Source organism: Crotalus tigris, unplaced genomic scaffold, assembly GCF_016545835.1.
Source record: "Crotalus tigris isolate CLP2741 ecotype Arizona unplaced genomic scaffold, ASM1654583v1 scf7180000017814.3102382, whole genome shotgun sequence".
NCBI lineage: Eukaryota > Metazoa > Chordata > Lepidosauria > Squamata > Viperidae > Crotalus > Crotalus tigris.
Window position 1 is genome coordinate 648734 of NW_024096652.1, and position 22447 is coordinate 671180.

The window sequence follows — 22447 nt, forward strand, 5'->3', positions numbered from 1 at the left end:
TTATAAGAACAGTAAAGTTGGGATAAAAATAAATAAATACCGTCATTTTATCTTCTTAGGATAACGTAAGCAAAATAAAATAAGCTGAGATTGTGAAACTTGCTCTATGAAATATAAGTGAAAAAAGCCACCAAGAAAGGTGGCTATAAAAAATGACCTTGTTTATGTAAAGTTGCTTAGCGAAAAAAAGAACGTGCTCCTTTTCTTCTCCCTGTAATCCCCTCCATAGGAAAAAAAAGGAGCACAATCTTTTGCAGGTTTCCTTGGAACTAAATCTCATGCAGTTTTTAAAACTTCTAAAGAACTTTGTCCCCGAACGCAACTGGTTGTTTTCATCTCCTTCCCGCCGGAATATTTTTTTTCCCTTTCCTGCCTTATTTTTTGGACGATATGCTCCAGAGTTATGTCTTTTGAACCGCTGGACCTTTTTTGGTTGCGGGGGTGGGCTAAATACTCTCCTACCCCCCCGGCTCAAACACCTTCTTAAAATACCAATTTTGAAGTCGAATCCGGTCGACTTAAACAAGCTTCGCGCGTTAAGCTGAGGAGGCCGAGCTTTTTCAGCCGAGGGGCGCTTTTTTTTTTTTCCTTCCCCCCTCCAAAGGCAGAGAAGACTTCGCAATAGTGGCGAAGGCTGCCGAGGGCGCGGCAGCAAGAGCAACCAGCAGGGCCGGCCTTGCGGTTGGCTTAGTAACCCAAGAGCCACTCGGCTTGCCAGGGCCCCAGCGCGGGGCGGGCCAGGCGGGCGAGAGAAGAGCTGCCGGCGAGCCTGTGTCAGCAGCTTCCCCGCTGCCAGGGAGGCGCGAGTGGCTGCGCCGGTCCCAGCCCTCCAGAAGCGGCGGTAGAGACGGGCGGCCCCGCGTTCGCAGCCAGCCAGGCGGACAGCTCAAGAGCGTCCGGTCCCGGCTGCGGGGCGGGAGAAAGGGTCGCGTCGGACCCTGCCCCGCCTGCTTGTGCTTAAGGAGCCCGGCTCGCAAGGAGGGAGGCAGGGAGGAGGGAGCGAGGCTGGGCGGGGGAGCGGTTCCTGCCTCGGCTCCGTCCAAGCCGGGCGAGGGGAGGGCAGAAGAGTCGGGGGCGTCGGAGCAGGCGGACTAGCAGCCGCGAGGAGATGTTGCCGCCGTCCCTGCCGCCGCCCCGGCCCCTCCGCTCCCGCCACTCGTGCGCGTCTTCCAGCGAGCCTCGCCGTGGACTCGCGGGGAGCCTTCCCACTACGACGCGCGTTCCCGGCACCGGATCGTCTCCCGGAGCCTCTCGCGGCTGGTAAGTGACGTCGGCAGCCTGGTGTGCCTTCGCCGGGTGGGAAGGATTGGGGGGGAAGGGGCGCTTCCCTTTGTGTGCAACACTTGCGGATCGGGGGGTGGGACGCAGAGGGATGTGCCCGAATAAGAGACGCGCGCCCCGCTCTCGCCTTCTTAGGGACTTTTCGATGGACGCAGAAGCCTCTGCGCTGCTTGCTCGTTGCAAGAGGCTTTGCGGCTTTAAAAGTTTCAGTGGCTGAGTTCACCCTCCGTCTCCCTCTCTCCCGGGTGGGATTTGCTGCTCACGAATTCGCACGGGACTCCACCCCGCCCCTCTTTTTTTTCTTTTTGAAAAAGTTAACTGGAAATTAAAAGGGACTGGGCTGTCAAGACGCCCCTTCCCCAAGCTGGAGTGTGTGTGTGTGTGTGTGTGTGTGTGTGTGTGTGTGTGTGTGCAGACAGGTTGGACTATGCGTCCCCCAGTCCTCATTTGGAGAACATCAAGAGGTGGGGGGAAAGTTGCAATACGGAGTGCACTTCCAGCCCAGTTGTAGTGAGTGGGATGGGCTCTTCTCCGCCATGGGAAAACCGTAAGAACATCTTATAAGGGCGTTTGTTGTTTTGACAATGTAAAATGCGCTGCTGTGCTGACCTGCCCTGGGTGAAAGTTGGAATGCATAATTCTGCCTCCCAGCTGTCCTAGGGTTTCAGAGGTCAAGGTAGGGAGAAAGGCACCACCTGCCTTGGAATTAGGCTGGTTACGTGCCTGTAAATTGCCAATAAAATGGTTCTGGGCTGTAAGGAAGGTTTGGCGAAGCTAAAAGTAAGGCAGAGGTGAGGATGGAATTTCAATGCATTTCCTTTTACTTTGCTGATCAGCCCTTCTGTGTTGAAATAGTTGTTGAAAGTGTGGGAAAGAAAAATCCCGGGACTAGCTGTTTTGCTGTTATTGTTATGGCTTTTGACTCCTTCCTGTGCAAAAACCTCAGCGTGGAGCAGGACTCTAGGGGGAAACAGCTTTGCGAAGCAGCAATCCCAGAAAACCTTTGGAAAGCAAGTTGAACATATGCAGTTCTTGGGAGAGATCAAGATGTCCCAACTTTTGTTGAGAGAATAGATCCTGAAAACATTGACATGTGATGCTTCAGTCACTTAATCAGTAATCTTGTTGAACTTGATTAAGAAATGGAAAAAAGGCAATAGTGCGGGGATAATAGAGCGGAAAGAAGAAAACTTAACTGGAGACAATACTCTGTTTTGTTTGATATTTCTTTAATTCCAGTCAGCACCTCCACAAAGCTGAACCAGAACCTTTCCCACATTGGTGAAGGTGTCATTTTTTTTTAAATTAAATGTTTAAAACAACAGTGGCAGTGACTTCACAAGAAAACTGTCAAGAGCTGCTTTCTTTACTGGTTTGGTTTGTTGGGAATAAAAAAGGGATAACCGGTTTTCTGTGCTGGGTGGATCTGGAGCATCCAAACTCTCAGCTGTAGCTCTTTGGGGTGTAAATATGATGCTTTTCTCCTGTTGTTGAAACAGGATATGAATATTGCTTGCAGCATTATGAGTTTTATTGGAGAGAGAAAGGGGTAATTTCCAAATGGAATTTTGACCATTTATATCTGGAAAAAATCCAAGGCATGCTTGTTGTAATGAGATGATGCTTTTGGGGGTCACAAAGATGAGAAGGAGAAAACTCCGTGAAGTATACACTTCAGTTGGGAACAATGCTTTCATGCTACTGGTGAAATTACATACTAATATCTTTTTTTTCACCCAGTTTACTGATTTGTGACATTTGATAACCATCAATATGACTTCTTTATTTCCCAATAGGATCACATTTTTAGAGTCCCAGACAATCAACGTCATACACATAAGCCTGTACCTTCATCCCAGCCATTATCTTTACTATATCTTTATTAAATTTTATTATTGACTAGCCACTAGGTCAGAATCAAAATTCAGAATATAAAACATAGAAAGTTAATAAAGCATATGTAAAATGGAATAAAAGAAACAGATTAAATAAAAATAAAGAATATAAATCGTATTTCTGTGTCATCCCTGCAGTTTATCCCAGTCAGGCCCATATATGCAGCTCTCAGTGAATTGATTTATTCAAATAAAGACGTGTACGATATGTGATTTTTGAATTCTGACCACACATGAAATATGTAGTTTTAATATAAGGACCCAATAGGTTGTTCTGTCTAATACGCAGTCTAAGGTATTGATCTGTTTCTTTCTTTTACTATTGACATTCAAATAATATGTGTGTTTTGACTTCTGTCTCTGGAATTCTGCAAATATAGTATGTTTCCATATTTAACCTTTGTGCCCAGTTCATTACCTTTTAGATCATTTGTGCCTTTTAAGTCAGAGCTGCAAAAATAGTGACCCATTTTTCTTAGCTTGGGGGCCTTAAGGAACTAAATTCATGTCTTAAATATCTACAAATTTCAAGCCTTCCGTTTCATTCCTTAATTTGCTCCCAACATCTCAGAAATCTTGATCCCAAACCATATTCTCTGCAGTTGTCCAGAGAGTAAAAGCAACATAAGAACATTTTCCAGTCTTTCTTTGGTTCCAGCATCAGTGTCCTTTTTTGCCCTCTTCCTCCCCCCCCCAAATTTTTGGGAGTAGAATTTTGGAACCTGCTACAAAGGTTTACATGTAATCTATTGCACATTCCTGACAAGAAGAACACAGTAGTTGATATTCTCTTTTCTTACTCTTCACCTGCTAACCTTTGCAGGATGTAAAAAACTAGCATACCATATAAAATATTACAGTTTTGGAAAGCGTAGTAAAAGCATATTATAAGCCAGTGCAAAAGGTGTGGAAAGGTTCTGTCCACAGTGACAGTGTTTCTGTTCAACATTTCCATTTCAACATGATCTAAATACGGAGAAATCATATGATCTGCTAATTGTGGGAAAGATTGCCAAGGACTTTAGCATTATCGTAAGCTGCTTTATCTTAGGTGAGATCATGGGTCCATCTGTCCTAACACGGTTTGTCTTCCTATTGCCTACCTGCTGATTCTTGTGATATTGGAGAAGGGACATAGGACAAATTCAGAATAACCTCATGTGGCACCTGATAGCGTTTCCCTTTTTCCTCCAAAAGCGCACCAATAATTGCTCCCAGTCTTGGCCTGCCTGAATTGCTTTCCTGCAGCAGAATCAATTCATTCACTTTATTCTTTCTCCCATGTATAGAGACAGAAATGTGGAAGAAGTAGCTATGATTCAGGAGAATTTGAGGGTTTGCCTCTTGAGAGCATTTGAGTAGAGTAGGGAGAAGCTGAACATGGGATTAGAACGTAATCAACTGATGAGATTCCGTAAGACCTTGAAAGATAGAATGGTTGTTCAACTATAATAATAGGCCACATATATAATAATAGGCCACATAACCAAGACACCTGGATTACAAATACACACATCAACTTTGTCCCAACATAACTGCAAACAATGCAGGACCCAATGATACAGGCTGGCAAATTTAGGAGTTTCCATATCTCTTATTCATTTTCCAGTGATAGTATGTTGTTCTGTTCTTGAAGAGTTCTTTTGATTTTTCAAATTTTTTTTAGAACAGATAATTCCATTATTACGTAAAAGAACAAACTGATGCAAATTTGGCACCAGTAAGGAAAGTTATTGAGAAATCATTAAAAGCAAATTAAATCAATGTTGGGTTGAACATTGGCATAGTTTGAGGAAGAAATTTCAAAAGAGATTCATTCTGCCAGCATTTTGCTCAATTTAGAATTTATCAGAAAGTAATGATATCATTTGTTTAGAGCAGAATCAAGACATGGCTTTCTTTCACTACAGGAATTACAGTAAATGCATGGAAGAAAACTTGAGTTAATATGTTACCACTAATGAATTACACTTCAAATATTCATTGTTCCTTTCCGATAAACCTACTTGTGATTTACTAATAGTCTTTGTAGACTGGAACCCTTTCATTTTCATAGTCAATTAGTTCATTTGATTATATTTCTTAACACAAACTCAGCTACATTTGTGTTTACTTGCTGAAAATACTGTTCTGTGAATTTGACTGATGAAGAGGACTCTGGTTCATATCAAATAAACCTGTTAATCTTTCTGGTATTCTGAGGCTCCTTAGTAGGGATTTTAATTTAACTTCCTTTTTATGCATTCCACGACTATCCTACAGATGTTTCCCAAAGTATGAAGAGCAGGCAGCTGCTGCCTTTCCTTAAACAAATGAGAGATCCTTCCATTCAATTTTATTTTTTTTTCCTAGAAGGGAAATAATAACATTTCACAAGCATACCTGTGTCAAAAATACAGTTATTTCAAGTCAGAGAAGCAGGAATAGGAGAATTGGGATTGGAAGACATTGTCAGCAGATAGATCCTATGAGCTCACTTTGAAATAATCCGGTTGAGGTTAACTGACTTATTTACATATAGATGAGGGTCATAAAGCCTCTTGGATCAGGTCAAAGATCCAGGTAATCCAGTATTTTAGCCAGGCATTTGGAAATCCACAAACAGGACTTAGATACAATTTGCCATTGTAACTGTTATATCACTCAAGAAGGATGACCAAGATGTTTTTATCAAAAAGATTTCAACAAAGACTTCCTTTGATGCACAGCATTCTTTTTCAGACCCTCCCTCATATGAGCACTTGAAATTTAATTCTTTTAAAAGCAAATGCTAAAAATAAAAATTCTCAAGGAGAGAAAAGTTGTAAGGGACAAGCAGCACTTTGCGTATTCTAACGTGCTTTGATGGAGATGTCATGCAGGATTTAGAAACAGAGATTTAAATGCTGTGATTTGGGATAAAATTATGCCCATAGAGCTCCTTCATTTTTCTCTTGCTTACCTCAGGTAAAACAAAAGTGGTGCCTTAAAATCAAGCATGTCTAGAGAGCTTGAACTGCTTTGGGAGTTATAATAAAAGTTAGCCTTCCAGCTTCTGTTGTGTTTCCAAAACAGTCAGCCCTATTTAATCAAAAAGTGTTAAGTCGTCACTGCAGTTGTTTGCTGTGTGGTATTGAGCAAGCCACATTGTTATTCAGGCAAGCAGATGAATTTTTTAAAATCCATTCTGACTAAGGGAATGCAATGGGGATGAGCCACTATTTTGGATCTAGTTTCGCTTGATAAACCTGATGTAAAAAATAAAAGTACATCCCACAGATATACTTAAAGATGAGTATCTTGAATGCATACATAAGAGTTACAGTTATTGCTTGCTCTTAGAGCAGTGGTGGCGAACCTATGGCACGGGTGCCAGAGGTGGCACTCGGAGCCCTCTCTGTGGGCACACATGCCGTTGCCCCAGACTTGCCTCCCCCCGTGACCCCCTCCTCAGCAGCCCCCCTGGAGGAGAGTCACCCCCAAGCGTGGCCCACGCGGAACAGCGCAGCCAAAGACATGGCAGCCAGGCAGCGTAGACAAGACTCTGCCCTCACGCCCCATCGCACACAGTTGATGCTGCGGGGCGCGGGCAGAGGGTGTGGCCTCCATGGTGCTTCTGGGCTGCCTGGGTGATCTGCAGTGGGCCCTGGAGGTGGTGAGTGGCCCTGCAGGCAGGTGGGTGGAGCTGGGACGGGGCCAGTTTTTGGGCACTCAGTCTCTAAAAGGTTCACCATCACTGTCTTAGAGGCTGGAAAAAAAAGAAAAAATGTATCTTCAAATACTCCCTTTTTAAAAAAACGAATGCATCATATGTACTCTGAATATTTCGGGGAAAAGGTTCATGAATAGTTAAGAAATAGCATTCATCTCCTCTGGTATGAGACTGTTGCAGCTTAGATTGTAGCTTTACTTATGAATAGAGACCAAATGCAATGCTGTGGTATTTTTGATTTAGAATGGAGATGGGCAACCTGTCACTTTGGATTGTCATGTCTATGAATTTATCAGTTTAATATTCTTTTTGGTTTGTTCCATAGAGCAGTGGCTCCCAACCTTTTGGGCACCAGGGACCGGTTCCGTGGAGAGAGGTTTTTCTGTGGCCTGGAGGGGGCTTAGTTTTGTGTGCTGCCTGCATCCGGTGGATGGGGTTTCACTTTTTGCTCGAACTGGTTTCTGGTTTCGGGACCCACGTACTAGTGTGGGTCTACAAACCGGAGGTTGAGGACCCCTGCCATAGAGCAAGCAAGTACGATGACAGAGAAAGTATGTCTCTTGGGTACCACTATGTGACATTGTTTCCCCAGAACAGGGGAAAGACCTTGGCTGTTTTATGACTCGTGGACTTCAACTCCCAGAATTCCTGAGCCAGCCATGCCGAGGGGAAAGAGAGGTTTCCAAGCTGAGCCATGCTGGCTCAGGAATTCTGGGAGTTGAAGTCCACGAGTCATAAAAGAGCCAAGGTTGCCTACCCCTGTCCTAGAAGGACTTGGTCATGCCCAGCCTGACAGACTTGGTGTGACAGGCACAGAATTTTGGAAACAAGCAATTCCCACAAGTAATCTAGTCCTGTGTTCTGTAAAGCTTCAAAGGCAAACCAGCATCTTGAGTTGCATCCAGAAGCTGACTGGTAGCCAGTATAGCTTACAAAGCAGCAGTGCTACATGGGTGAACAACTCTGGTGTACTCCATGTTGTTCACATTGCTGCATTCTAGACCAAGTGAAATTTCCAAATGTTTTTGAAGGGCATCCTTAGGTAGAGCACCTTGCAGTTATGAGAAATGGCTAAGGCATGGGTGACTGTGATCAGAGTCTCCCACTCAAGTGCACAGAGCAAATGTATGCAAAACCTACTTACGATTGCCACCAAATTACTTGAGCAAGAATCTTTAGTCCAAAAGGGGTTTAAGTGACCAACCAATGTCTGCCTGGGGAAGTTCTAACCCATCCAGCTTTAAAGGTAGATACTCCCCAATATTAGGGAACCCCAAGCCCACAGCCCCTCAGTCTTGTTGAGTTGTAGTCTGTTTTTCCCCATCGGGACCTTTACCACTTCTGAGTATTATGTAATAACACTAATGGCATCACTTGCATAGCCTGTGGCAGAGATTTATTATTAAGTATCACTAGCCTACTGATGATACCTTACTTCCTGATAGCAAATGACCTTTGCCAGTGATTTCATGCAGATGATTAATAGAAGTAGGAAGAGAGTTGAACCCTGAGGCACTCCACACATCAGGGATCTAGCATTGAACTTCTCCTCCAACTAGTACTAGCCATGACAACCACTGCAAAAATACTGCCCAACTCCCAACCCCCCTGGTATTCTATCCAGAAGAATACCAGGGTCAGTAATACTAAAAATGCTGATATATCCATGAGGACAAGGTTGGACAAATCACCCCAATCCCAAGTTCTGTAAAGATCATTCACAAGTGCAATCAATGTGATCTTGATATTATGACCTACTGGAAACCTGACTGAATAATCTACTTTCTCCATAGGCCTCTAAAGCAGTGGTTCTCAACCTGTGGGTCTGGACCCCATTTGGGGTCGAACGACCATTTCACGGGGGTCGCCAAACAATGCAGTCCGCCATTTTTCCCCCCTTTTCCTTAGCTGTGCTACTCCCTTTTATTCTATTGGCTTTTGAAAGCCAATAGAATAACTCTCTTGAATAGAGTCTAATTCTATTGGCTTTCAAAAGCCAATAGGAATTGTCCAGGCTGTCTCTGCCCTGCTGAGCCCGCCAAAAGTCCCATTCTGCAAACGGTGCTGCACCAGTTGAGTAGTCCTCGACTTACGACCAGTTGAGTAGTCCTTGACTTACGGCCAGTTGGGGATCGCAGCATTAAAAAGGTTGAGAACCACTACTCTAAAGCTTCCTAAAAACTGGATGAAGATTGTTTAGTAATAATGCTGGATCCATGGATGACTTATTGAGGAAGGGATAGACAATTGCTTCCTGCAAAGCAGATGGAAGTGTCGCTTCCCTCAAAGAAACATTCGCCACCATTGGAGGCTTTGATCAACCGGGAGGGATGTACACTATATCTATAACATAGTCCCAAGGACCCTGTCAGTTTCTTCACGACTAGCCAGCTGAAAATCTAAACAGATAATCAAGCCAGACAGTGCTTCAGTCAATTCCACAAGATCTGTCCAGTTAGAATTTAGCTCTGAGTAACATTTCTGTTAAATTGCTAAAATAATCTTCACAGCAATACTAAAGAGGCTTCCCGGTCCTTCCTGATTAAAAAAGGATCTATCTAATCAAGTGGCATAGATTGTAGCTGGCTATCTGCTGCAGAAAAACGAACTCATTTTGTCACTCTTATTGACTCAAAATAAGGCCAAATAAATATTCTTTACCAATGTTTAATCACATTTGCTGTTCTCGAGTGGTGTTCTCTGTGTACACCATTTCAACTCCTAAAGCTCCTCTGAAAATCAGGATGCATGAACTTGGGGTGGACCAAGTGAATAGTTCTTTCTTACTTGTAGTAAGGGATAACTCCATAGCTAGGAGAAAGTGATTTGTCCATTAAAAAGAACTGATGCCACCATCTGCAAACACAAGATTATGTCACCACTGCCCCAAGACAAAAGCTAGATCTAGTGTTGAACCCCTGATACAAATCAGACTCCCAATTATGTCCAGAATTGCCATGATGTTCCCAAACTCCCAGTTCTCTACTAAAGAATGCAAATTTAAATGCAGTTAGATAATTGCACTCCCAATCAGAATTAGAGACAAGATTGCAGGTAGAGTAGCCATTACATAGCAGAGAGGCTAATACACTAGCAGTAATACCATCTGATCTCTATGACCCAGCTTGGGATCTCATGTCCAATTGTGTCCAGAGCAAGGCCCTTGAAGGTCACCAGGGATTCTTGGACGACAACAACCACCCCTGCTGCTGATTTGTGATTGTGCCAAATTTGAAATCAGGGAGGGCACATTTTCAAAAAGGGAACCCCTACACACACACTCATGCATAGTAATGTATACCATGTTTGTTTTATCATCCAAGATTAAGTTATGGATGAAGGGTGTCCTTTCAAGACTGACTTTCAGATTAAGTTTCAACAGATAAAGACCAAGGCCACCAAATTTCTGAAGACCAGGCCTCAGGACCAAGAGGGTGGAAACTGGCATTGATACTATACAAATAGGTCATATTGTCATAACCCCAGGTTGTGCTTGGTTTCAATCTTTCCTAGTTAATCTCATATTTTATACTTTCCTTTTGGTTTTTTTTCCTACTGTGAGTTTTTAATTGAAGCATTAAAGCGATTTTGGGGAAATACAGTTTTTCGGTAGAATGTCATTAGCTTTTGTGTAATTCTGAAATAAAGAATATCTACGGTATCTATCATCTATCTGTCTATCTCTACCTCCCTCCCTCTTCTGTCTATTAAATTATCTGAGTGTATTATTTAGTCACAGTCATATTTTTCAGTATACTTTCTCTTATTCATAGCTTATTTGGAGCACAGGATCTCAAATGTCTTGACTCAGATCTTTACCACACTCTTCATTATTCCTACACCTTCTTATCCCTTGAGAGATACACCTCAACTCATACTTGAAAGAGTATGAGATACAACTCATACTTGCAAGGCATTAAAACCACTCCTAACAAAAGTTTCATCTCTGCCATCATCTATAAACAGTTGGCCAGTTTTCTGGTTCTACAGGTATGGCAGCTGTAGTTCTCACCTCACCCATCACCCAAATTTCTTGTTTCTGTTCCCATTCATATTATGTTAATTTATTGCATATCATTACATATGTTGCCTAATGGTATGGGAAGGAGTAAGGACCTGTGCATAATTGGAAAGTTCTGGATATAAGCTCCTGGCACAGTTGCTTCTCTCTTTCTCTCTTCTCTTTATAGATTGGGGAAAAATAGTTTTATAATATCATATCTTACCATTACCACAGTCCCTCTGTGGGGGAGATAGGTGGTTTCTAAATATGATAAATAAATAAAATTTCAGAAATAACATGTGATTTCTTTTAAAAAAATGAATAGCAAAAACTCTGGTAATTTATTTTCACTGGAGTATCATCAGAGAATTAAGGTGTTCGTTGAGATCAGTATATGAACAGGTCAAGTAGCAAATGAAACCTTACAGCCACAACTGGTAGCTAATTAAAGCCACACTACAGGGGTTGCTGCCTTAAATAGTTAGACATCATTTTGACAATGTAATTTTTACAAGGTGTCTTACTTTTTGGTTGGCCAAAAGTTTGTTGACCCCTGAAGGTAAGCAGATGTTCAACCTTAGATGGAGCAAACCAGTAAACAGCAATTAAGGAGATGGACAGACAAGTGGAGAAGAATTTTAGTCTTCCTGAGATAAGAAATTCAGTTCATAATGGTTCCTACTCATTGCATCCTTATGTTGATCCCTTCCAGTGAGGAAACAGCAGTACAGATAGTCCTTAACTTACAACAGTTTAGTGAACATTCAAAGTTACAACGGCACTGAAAAGTGACTTATAACCGTTTTTCACACTTACCACCCTTGTAGCATCCCCATGGTCATATGATCAAAATTCAGACGCTTGGCAACTGACTCATGCTTATGATCCTTGCTATGTCCTAGGGTCATGTGATCAACTTTTGTGACCTGACAAGCAAAGTCAATGGGGAAACCTGATTCACTTAACAACCTTGTTACTAACTTATCAACTGTGGCAATTCACTTAACAGCTGTGGCAAGAAAGGCCGTAAAATGGGGCAAACTCACTTAACAACAAGAAATTTTGGGCTCAATTGTGGTCGTACGTTCAGGACTACTTGTACTAAAGTCCATCCATCTCTGGCTATACAAGGTAGCTCAATAGGCTGGTACAGCAAACACACATTTTTATCTCTAACTAAGTACCCGAGGGAGTAGTAAAACCTGACTACACTCTTATTTTCTAGAAAACTACATTTTATTCCTATCAATTAGGAAATATGCAATTTTAGAATAAATAGAAGGGGGCCTTAGCCAGTGGGGTTAACTTGGATGAAATGAAGAAAGTCTTATAGGCCTATTATAGGGGTAATATGATATAGTCTTTGAAAAGTGAATCACGCTCTTGCTGTTTTAAACCTGCTTCTGGAAGACTTGAAAAATGAGAGAACTAAGTGCATGTCTGAACTTGTTTAGCACTAGTATAAAACTCTCCTGTTTGAAAGGCACTCTGGATGGCTAGTCTGCCCATTTATAAAGTACAGGTGAGCTTTTTATGAGCTGTACACTGAAGATAAATGCAGAGTTTAACTAAGAAATCTGTTCCTGTTTCTTTCCATGTCTCTTAAGGTAGGGTGCTGGTGGTGGATAATTTCACATAGCACAAAGTTCTAGGTTGAACTTTTTTTCTCTTGGCTTGTAGAAAATCATGACTGTGTGATTGAACAAACTGCTGATCTGGCAAAACTTCTGTACTATTAAATGTCCCATATATTAAGAAGCCAGATGAGTTTGCTCTGGGGAAAAAAATGATTATGATGGTAATAAAAAAAAGCAAACAGGCCCATTGATGTAGAAGTTAACTCGGAAACTAGGACAACGCTCCTGGTATGGATTTCTTGTGTAGCCTCGGGAAGCTTTTCATCCAATACCACACTGAAAACAATTTTGTGGGGGATTAGGGGAATGTTTGCTTAGAAGGGCTGCTTTTATATCCAAAGGCCAACAGCCTTTCATCACTGTGAATCACATCACTTGGGAAATTCATGGGAAACTGGAAGGCTGTAGTTAGCTGTATATTTTTCCTATTTGGAAGTAGAACACATTTATTATTTTTCACTCTGCTACTATCTGTGAGATGCTAGTTGTTGGGGGGGGGGTGGATGGGTTATGAAATATAGAAAATCATCTCAAATTCAGGTAGTCCTCGATTTATGACCACAATTGAGCCCAAAATTTATGTTGCTAAGAGAGACAATTGTTAAGTGAATTTTGTCCCAATTCACAACTTTTCTTGCCACAGTTGTTAAGTGAATCACTACAGTTGTTAAGTGAATCACTACAGTTGTTAAGTTAGTGACCCGGTTGTTAAGTGAATCTGGCTTCCCTGTTGACTTTGCTTGTCAGAAGGTATCAAAAGATGATCACATGATCCCGAGATACTGCAGCGGTCATAAATATGAATCAGTTGCCAAGTATCTGAGTTTTGACCAAGTGACATTGGGCATGCTGCAATGGTCACAAATGTGAAAAACGGTCATAAGTCATTTTTTTTCAGTGCTGTTGTAACCGGTCACTAAATGAACTGTTGTAAATCAAGAACTACCTATACTAAAGATTAGTCAGCAAAGGCTTGTTTGAATGGTTTTGAAATAAAAATTCTTTGACGGAAAAAGTGCAATGAATTCTATGCCCTCTTGGCTTCTGTTTTGATCACATTTTGGCTCTTAACAAGAAATGTGTTGCTATTTTAAGAAGAGATGAATAATACTGATTTGTGCCAGAAATTGAACAGAAGTCCTTTCAGGGAGCACCTTGGCTTGATAGGCAGTGCGTGCGGTGTTGAATCTCATTCTAAAAAGAAACATTCCAAGAGTTTTTTTTTTAAAGAGAATGGCAATTGTTGCATCATATTTTGGTTGCATTATGAACAGTTTTATCCCTTAAGTCAGGGGTAGGCAACCTTGGCTCTTTTATGACTTGTAGACGTCAACTCCCAGAATTCTTGAGCCAGCCATGCTTAAGTGATTAAAGCTAGGTGTCATAGACAGCCCAATGGACACCAAGGGTGTTGAGTGTTGGCACTCTTTCTGTCTCTATTTTTTATGGATAGAAAATTTTTCTAATCATTTCCCAAGACTCCTGCTTTGCAGTTATGGTAAGGCTGCTATAGGTAAAGCCCCTGAGAGGAATGTTCTCTTGAGATGCAGCAACAGGACTAGTTTTGCAAATAGTGAATTAGATATACGGAGCTAAGGAAAGGGAAGGCTAAGGAAAGTGCTATAAAAAAATACTAGTCTTTCTGAAAAATATAGCTTAAATTCACCTTTAGACGAGATGGGGGGATAGATGGATGGATGGATGGATAGATAGATGGATGGATGGATGGGTGGGTGGGTGGGTGGGTGGGTGGGTGGATGGATGATAGATAGATAGATAGATAGATAGATAGATAGATAGATAGATAGATAGATAGATAGATAAATAGATAGATAGATAATGGATGGATGGATGGGCGGGCAGGCAGGCAGGCAGGCAGATTCATTTAAAATTTTGATTTGATTTCTTCCCTAAGATCAAGAAGTTCAAGGGGGACCTAGGAGACCAATTGTCTTGCAAAGCTGTTGGAATCTGTGCAAATTGTGCATTTAGATCTTCTAATGATAACAGACGCTAAGGAATATTAAGGAATATTTTCCAAGAGTGGCAAAGTCTTAGTATGGGTTTTTTTTTCCTCTTCCCAGTAATGGACAATCACTGATGAACTTGGGTTGTTTTGACTAGGTTAGGGACTCTGTTTGCAGAAGACAGAGTAGTGCAATATTAGGGTGTTTTTGTCCCGAGCAAATTGCTTTTTAGTTTGTTTTTTAATAATTTCCAACATTTTAAATAACATTGTTTGAACTTCATTTATTTTTAGTGTTCGTACTGCATTAACTTGGTGAAGGTATATTAGTGAAATATAACAAATGCAAGAAAAAGTTATATAATGGCAGAGGTGTAATAAAATTATATATAACAATAATATATAATAAAACAAGGGAGAAGAATATATAATATTCATATAAAAGTAGTTCAGTCATTTAACACATTACCATCAAGACCACATGATCTATGTTTTTTGATGTTACGTTTTATTTGATTTTTAGCAAACTGTATTTCTAATATATTATATAGTCTAGGAAATGGTGTTAGAGAGAGACCTCTGACACCCATTGCCAAACATTTTGCTTTCAAAGACTTATTTTGGGATGGTTGTCCCCATTCCATCACATCACAACTTGGTAAACAACTCTCGTGGCTGTATCCCATTGGAGCAGTTTGAGTGTGCAATAATAATAATAATAATCTCTACTGGAACCATAGTTGTTATTCCCACTGGGGAAATAGGTTGAACAGTTCTGTGCTTGTCTATTCTTGTGCCTGGAAAAAGATGCAAGTATGAACACTTAAGACTGCAGGATGTGGCCTACCAGTTGAATGGCTATGATACTTTGAACAAGTGTTACTTGATTTAGCCTATTATCATCAAGATTATAGGCACTGTGCTTTGCAACTCCTTCATTTCTGCAGTGGAACTTGTTCCCATCTATTAATTCCACACTTCTCTGGAAAGTTACCTTTCCTTGCTACCAGATCTCTTCAGCATGCAAGAGGATGAACGTAGGCATCCTTCATTGACAAAGGTATGGTAGAAATATTAAGATGAAATAATCCGGATGATTGATACACAGGAAGATGAAATGATATGAAAATGGTGATTCTCTGTACCTTGCATAGTGAATTTTGCACACATGTGACAATGTGCAGGTGAGCATTGTTAAGTTAAATGGAAAAAGGACAAGCTTTGAGTTAGGAAATAGCAGAGCAAGGATCGTTGCCTTTTTTTTTCATGGGTACCCTTAAAAGAGATTAGTTCTTCAGAGAATGATGTCAGTGAGTCCAATTGCAAGGATCCATGAGAGAGGCTGAGTATGTGGCTGAAAAATGTTGACTTTTGCATAGGGAAGTGTAAGGTGTATCTGAAATGACTATAAATGACATCTTTTAGGTATCTGTTAAAATGGTCTCTGCATCCAGGTGTTTCCTGAATGCCAGAATAGTCTTGTTTTCTCCTTCATTTACATTTTCAACTGTTCTAATGTACTATTTTCATTTTAATTACTTACAATAAATCACTTTGAAATTTCTAATAGCTGTAACCTGTATGTAAATATATTTAGTTCTAATAATATCCCTTTAGGGTAAACACTTTAGGTTAAATATTAGAGTTTTTTCTTGATAGACATTTTATTCCCGAAAGAAACATGGAAAATTAAAAAAAAATAATAATGAAAGAAGCACTAAAATGAATACTGAATAATGGAGTTGCCTGTGGCGAAATGGGCAGCAAATAAATGTAATAAATAAATAAATAAATAAATAAATATTCATCCGACCCAGTCTTTCCCAAACAAAGCCTCTTTAGATGTATAGACTTCAACTCTCAAAAGTCCACACCAGCGTGGTTATTGCTGAAGATTATGGGAATTGAAATCCGTGCAGCTGGAGAGAGCTCAAATTGGAGGGTAGTTCAATTCAACCTTTATTGTTTATAATTGATAATTGCCCTAATTTTGTTTAAACATCTTTAATGAAGAACACTCTATCATTTCCTAAGACAATTTGTTTCAAAGCTGATCAGCAGTTATAATTAGGCAATTGCTTCTAAAGTTTAGCTAAAATTTATCCCTGAATATTTTATATCAGTGGTGACAAACGTATGGCACGTGTGCCAGAGGCGGCACACAGAGCCCTCTCTGTGGCCCAGCACACTGTTGCCCCAGCCCGGCCTCCCCCCACGGCCCCCTCCTCACCAGCAACCCCCCCCAGAGGAGAGTCACCCCCAGGCATGGCCCACGCAGAGCAGCGCAGCCAAGGACATGGCAGCCGAGCATTGGGAAAAAGACTCCGCCCTTGCACCCCATCATGTGCAGATGATGTTGTGGGGCGTGGGCGGATGGTATGGCCACCATGGTGCTGCTGGGCCACTGTGGCGATCGGTGGGCCGTGGAGGTGGTGGGTGGCCCTGTGGGCAGGCAGTGGGTGGGACAGAGGCAGCGTGGTGGGTGGGTGGGGTTGGGCACTCGGTCTCTAAAAGGTTCGCCATCACTGTTTTATATGAAGAACAGCAAATTTACTTCATTCTCTTTATTTTTTCAATACATTATTCAAAAATAGTTATTTCTCTTCGTAATCTTTTAATCTTAGACAACCAGTCTTTTGTTGTTTTAGACCAGTGGTTCTCAACCTTTCTAATGCCGCGACCCCATAATACAGTTCCCCATGTTGTGGTGACCCCCAACCACTTATACATCACCGGGTGCCAGGGGCGTGGCCAAAGAAAAGGGGGAAAAATGGCGGACAGACTTGTTTGGCGACCCCCGTGAAATGGTCGTTCGACCCCAAATGGGGTCCCGACCCACAGGTTGAGAACCACTGTTTTAGACAAAATAAATTCAACCTTTTCATCTACTCTTCATTAAGCTTTGGCTTCCTGACATTCTAAATATAATTCTTGACAGTTCTGCTCTCTGACCATATATACAAGAAATTTTATAGTCTTCCCTGTTAAGGATGTAAACATTTTTAAAGTTTAAAAATAGATGAATATATCCTATTTACCTAGTCCTGGTATCTGGATCACAGGGAAGCAGACGGTAGCATTTTGTACAAATTCCAAAAAATGTGTTGATCCAGGCAACATGTGTTTCTAATGTCTGATTTTAAAAATGCTAAGAGTCAGTCATAGCTCAGACTTGGATAGATAGAAGATCACGAAAAAATCTGAATTAGATTGGAAGTAGAAATCAATTCCTGAAGAAACAAATAGCAAATCACTTATGTATTGTGGCGAAGAAAACACCAATAACCAGGGTTTCAGTCACTAATTAACTCAAGAGCATCTCAGATATACCCAGTTAAGCCAAGTGCCTCTACTCAACTAATTCCCCCAGCCCATGTTGTGAAAACTACTTTTACTCTTTGTCTCTTCTAATGTCCATGCTTGAGATCAACTAGAGTAGGTATGTCAAATTGCCAGCTCGCGAGCCGAATGCATCATGACGAAACCGTGCTGGCAATAGGGGAAAAATCACGATACGTCACGTGATGTCATGTGATGTTGCGAGTTTGACTTGCCTGAACTAGAGAGACCCTGTAAAAGATGGCTTCTCTAGACATTCTGTCCCGGCAATTTTAGTTTTCCCATATCCTCTCAGAGGGCAGAAATGGGCATGACACCTGGTCAATTTCTCTGCAGAATCATTTTCTTCTTCTAGAACAGACATGTCAAACACACGGCCCAGGGGCCGGATGTGGCCCGCGAAGTGGTTTCATGTGGCCCGCGAAGCCACCCTGGAAACAGTGAGGAAACAGCCCCCTCTGCCTTGGCCTGGCCCAGGCCAGCCGGGAGCCAATGTACAATTTTGTGGTGGCCATCTATGTTGAAACGCATTCAGTCTTAGCTCCACAAGGCCATCTGGAAACAGCAAGGAACCAGGAGAACCTTGAGCAGCAGCATGGGGCTGGGCTTGGTGCCGCGGGTGCTCAAAGGCCAGGCTGGGCATTTGACCTCTGCTGCCCAGAGCTCTGGGCAGCCTGCACCACCATCCAGCCCCCCCCGCATGGCCTGAGAGGAACAGTGAGGCTCCTCCAGTGGAACATGCCTTGGCACTTGCTGTCCCACTCCTGCCCAGGCCCCCACAGGCACCCTTGACGCGAACAATGTAGAGCTAGCCATGCCCACCCAGTAGGCCACACCCAATCCATCCACTCCCATCCAGTAGGCCGCATCCACCCTGGCCACACCCACCTGGCCCCCTGAGGGCAACCGCAGTGCTGATGCGGCCCTCAATGAAATTGAGTTTGACACCCCTGTTCTAGAACAAAGGTATCAAACTGGTGGCCCATGGGATTGATGCATCATGCACAGGCTAAGCCCACCCCGGCAAAAAAGTCACGATACGTCACGATACGTCACATGACACAGTCGAGTTTGACACCTGTGTTCTAGAAAGACAATAACCAAGGACATTGGTATCTGTGAGAACTGAAAACATGACTTCTGATTAACCAAGTGAGTCATCCAAGTTCTTATGCTTCTGGCATACAAATATAAATTGGTTAACTAGGAGAAGAAATGGTGAGGTTGATTATATCATACAAACAAGGCAGTGTTTCCCCACCCAGTGATGCTTCTATCAGTCTCTCGAAGCGGCAGAGGTGAGCTTCCTCCATTGGGAAGTTTTGTGTTTGATGTGATCATAGGTAACAAACCTCTACAAATAGTTACATAGGCCACTATTGATCAAAGAGAGTGAATCAGACTTGAGCCTGACAGGGTTGTACCAGGAAATAATTTTGAGAGTTTTGCCTGGGCAAAGTTTGAAAGTTCTAAAAATGAAATCCTTATTTTTCCTATTGAAATGAGATTACTGACAATCTATCTGGAGGTCTAGATAGATACTAATTTTACTCCAGCATATTATTACTTGAGCTTAGGGTTCCATCTGAATCTGCCTTAGAAGCTCAGTGCTGATTGTGTATCATTTGTGTTCAGAATCTTTGAGGAACTGTGCAAAACCAAAGGTGTCTTTGTATTATTAATCTTATGTTTTACCATAAACCTAGTTATTGGTGAGATTTTGGGTTTATTTTATACTGCTGTTTTTAATAATGATTAATAATGTAACCAATCATTGTCTAATCATCTAATTTTACATGGTTTTATTTGGTGGTGTCAGGATTGAATGCAAGACCCTTTGCAGACAAAGTTGGGTCTTGCCTGTGAATCATGCCCCTTCCCAACATATTGCACTATTTGTGTAGAAAGTGCGGAACTGCATTGTATTCTCTTGATGATATACCTAATGTCATTTCATGAGCATAAAAAGGACTTTGTATTAGTGGAATGAAAATAACAGTTCTATTCTTTCACAACTAACTCTCTAAAAATATTCCCATTCCTGTTTTATTTTGTTGTGGCTTATCTAATATGGCAGTGGTTCTCAACCTGTGGTCCGTGGACCCTTGGGAGACCCACAATGTCGTCACAATGGGTCTGCAAAGGTTTGAAGGAATGTTATGATTTGAATCTTGAGTTACAAAAGATATTTAAAGGGGATCCGTAGTGAAGAAAAGGTTGAGAACCACTATAATATGACATTAATGGGGATCCTGTATTTTCTACCATTTGAGGGAGCTAAAAATGATGGAGTCTTAAGCATCTGCAAGGTGGACCAGATGAAGATGGAGTCAGGCATAAAGTATTTATCATCAAAATAAGCACAGTCTGGGTATATATGAGGGACTTTTAATTAAGAAAGCCAATGCATATTATTAAGAAAAACCATTAATGTATATATCTCTTCCTTATTTTTCCAGTATACCTTTGTCAGTTTGCCTTTAACTTCATTCCCCTCAGTTTTCTGGAGGTGTGTAAAGGAGAAACACCTCTACTTGGGAACTGTCTATCCACTGCTTATCACTCATCCTTAGATTTAGTTCTTATCACCTACATTTTAATTTCACTTATGTCAGATCTGCCCCAGCAATCAAAGTGACATCAATTGCCATTGAGTGGGAAGTATCTAAGGCCAATGATGATTGGTCTAAATGCAGAGTTTGAGCAATTCTGGGTTACAACATACTTTCTCTGTGCTCTTTTACTTATGATACAAATTTAATCAAATAGTTGTATCAAGAGCTTGAGTTACCACATTATTCTCATAGTATACAAATAGCATTGGTGATTAGAAAATGAAAGAAAGTTCACCCTTCATATGGCATTGTTGAATGTTTCCTCAGCAATCTTTGAGGCCCAGACCGTTAAAAAATGAAGAATGCTGTTATTTTAATTACAATGCCTGTTGGGATAATCCACTTAAGAATGTGCATGAAAATGATAGCGGGGCAAAGTCAGTGGACTTAAGCAGCTTTCCAAAATTGGCTTTAAAAGAAGTCTGTGGAAACTGTTAATTTCTATGCAATCTAAGCAACCCAATACTTGTTGGGTTTAAGAGTATGAATGAATACAATTGTCCAAAACTTAATGTTCTAAATCACTAAATGTTATGTTGCTCTCTTGATGTGTTTGTCCTTAATAATGAATGTCAAAATATTTTTTTTTATAAAGAATGACTGATGGGCAGTGTTGAATGTTGAATTCATTAATTACAAAGAATCACCTCTCACTCGGTTTCTTTGATGCTAGATAATTGTGTCCTCTATGCAGCCATATCTACCTAAGGTTTAACTCAGAGAACAGCATCTCAGAGAGAATCCAGATTATATAAATTATGTATGCTGAAGATTGCTCGTGCCAAGATTATCGGTTTCATATTTTCTGGCCTTTGTCCTTCAACTTCTGTAACTGTCAAATATTATCTGATTCCATAATACCATTAAACAAATTGTCTGATGGCTGATGACTCATTGTGGTGAAATGCCAAGTTAGGTGTGATTCTTTGTGGAAACCTTAGATCTAGTCCCATTGCATTAAGGATTGGCAAGGATTTTCAGATATACTATCTGTTCCGTGTTCAAGTCCATCTATGTAGGCAAGTGTGGATGACATGATGGCGTCAGGTAGAAGAATTTAGATTTGTTATGTACTGTTTGGGGAACAAGCTGAACTAGTACAAGAGAAGATGGATTTCTCTTGTACTGAAACACAACCAGATTGCTGGCAGATAACATCAAAAAAAGTATCAGAGTAGCTTTTTATAAAGTCTGTGAATCTCCTGCCCACAAAGCATTCAGAAGATAATTGAAAATAGTTTTATTCCATCAAGGCTTCAGGCTCAATTAAGGGTCATTGGCATCTATGTGTGTGGGGGGGGGAGCAGTGTTGAAATATATTACTATAATTTTTAATGTGTTCTTACCTGCCCAGAGTCTTCTAATGTGTCGGTTATAAAACTGTAAAATGAATAAACAAAAACACAAATAATTGGTCTCTGAGAGTGAGCATCCAGTTTGAAAAGCTATAGATATTTCAAGAAATACTGTAAGGAAAAAGGCTAATGTTGCAAATGGGTTGCTTTGTGGTTGTCTTTGTTGAGACACAAACTAGCTGTATAAAAGACTCATTCCAACAACATTTGAAAAAAATATTTCTGGGCTAAGAGGACATGACTAAGAAATAGAAAGCAAAGAGTGGAAATAAATGAACAATTGTCTCAATGAAGAGAGGTTACAATGAGTTGAGTTGAGTTGATATGTACAGAAAATTTCTAGGGAATTAGGTTTTTAAAAATTGTCTATGGAGGTTCTCATCCAGGTCATGATTGCCCCAAAGATGCTTTTTCAAGAGGCAACTGGACTTTTTTTTTTTTCCTTCTGAAGAATCTTCTTGGATGAGAAGCAAAATGTCTTCAAGGAAAAAACAACAAAAGCCCAATTGCCTCTTGAAAAAACACTTTGGGACGTCTTTTAAAATTATTTTTCAGGAAAACAATGAAGTTGTTTCAGCCCCATTCAAGCTTTTAATGTTGTTCTCTTATTTTAGTTTTTCTCTTTTGCTTAATTTTTCTGCCTTGAAAATTCCTCCATCATACAA

At 41.0% G+C, this 22447-nt stretch overlaps 1 protein-coding gene across 1 annotated transcript in view; it reads left to right on the plus strand.

The window, feature by feature from the left end:
* Positions 1–401: 401 nt before the first annotated feature.
* Positions 402–22447, plus strand: part of LOC120307736 (tyrosine-protein phosphatase non-receptor type 13-like) — a 103458-nt gene continuing 81412 nt past the window's right edge. Inside the window, exon 1 of the mRNA XM_039342816.1 lies at positions 402–1260. The gene's annotated coding sequence lies outside the window, so the exon portion shown is untranslated. The remainder of the gene's footprint in view (positions 1261–22447) is intronic.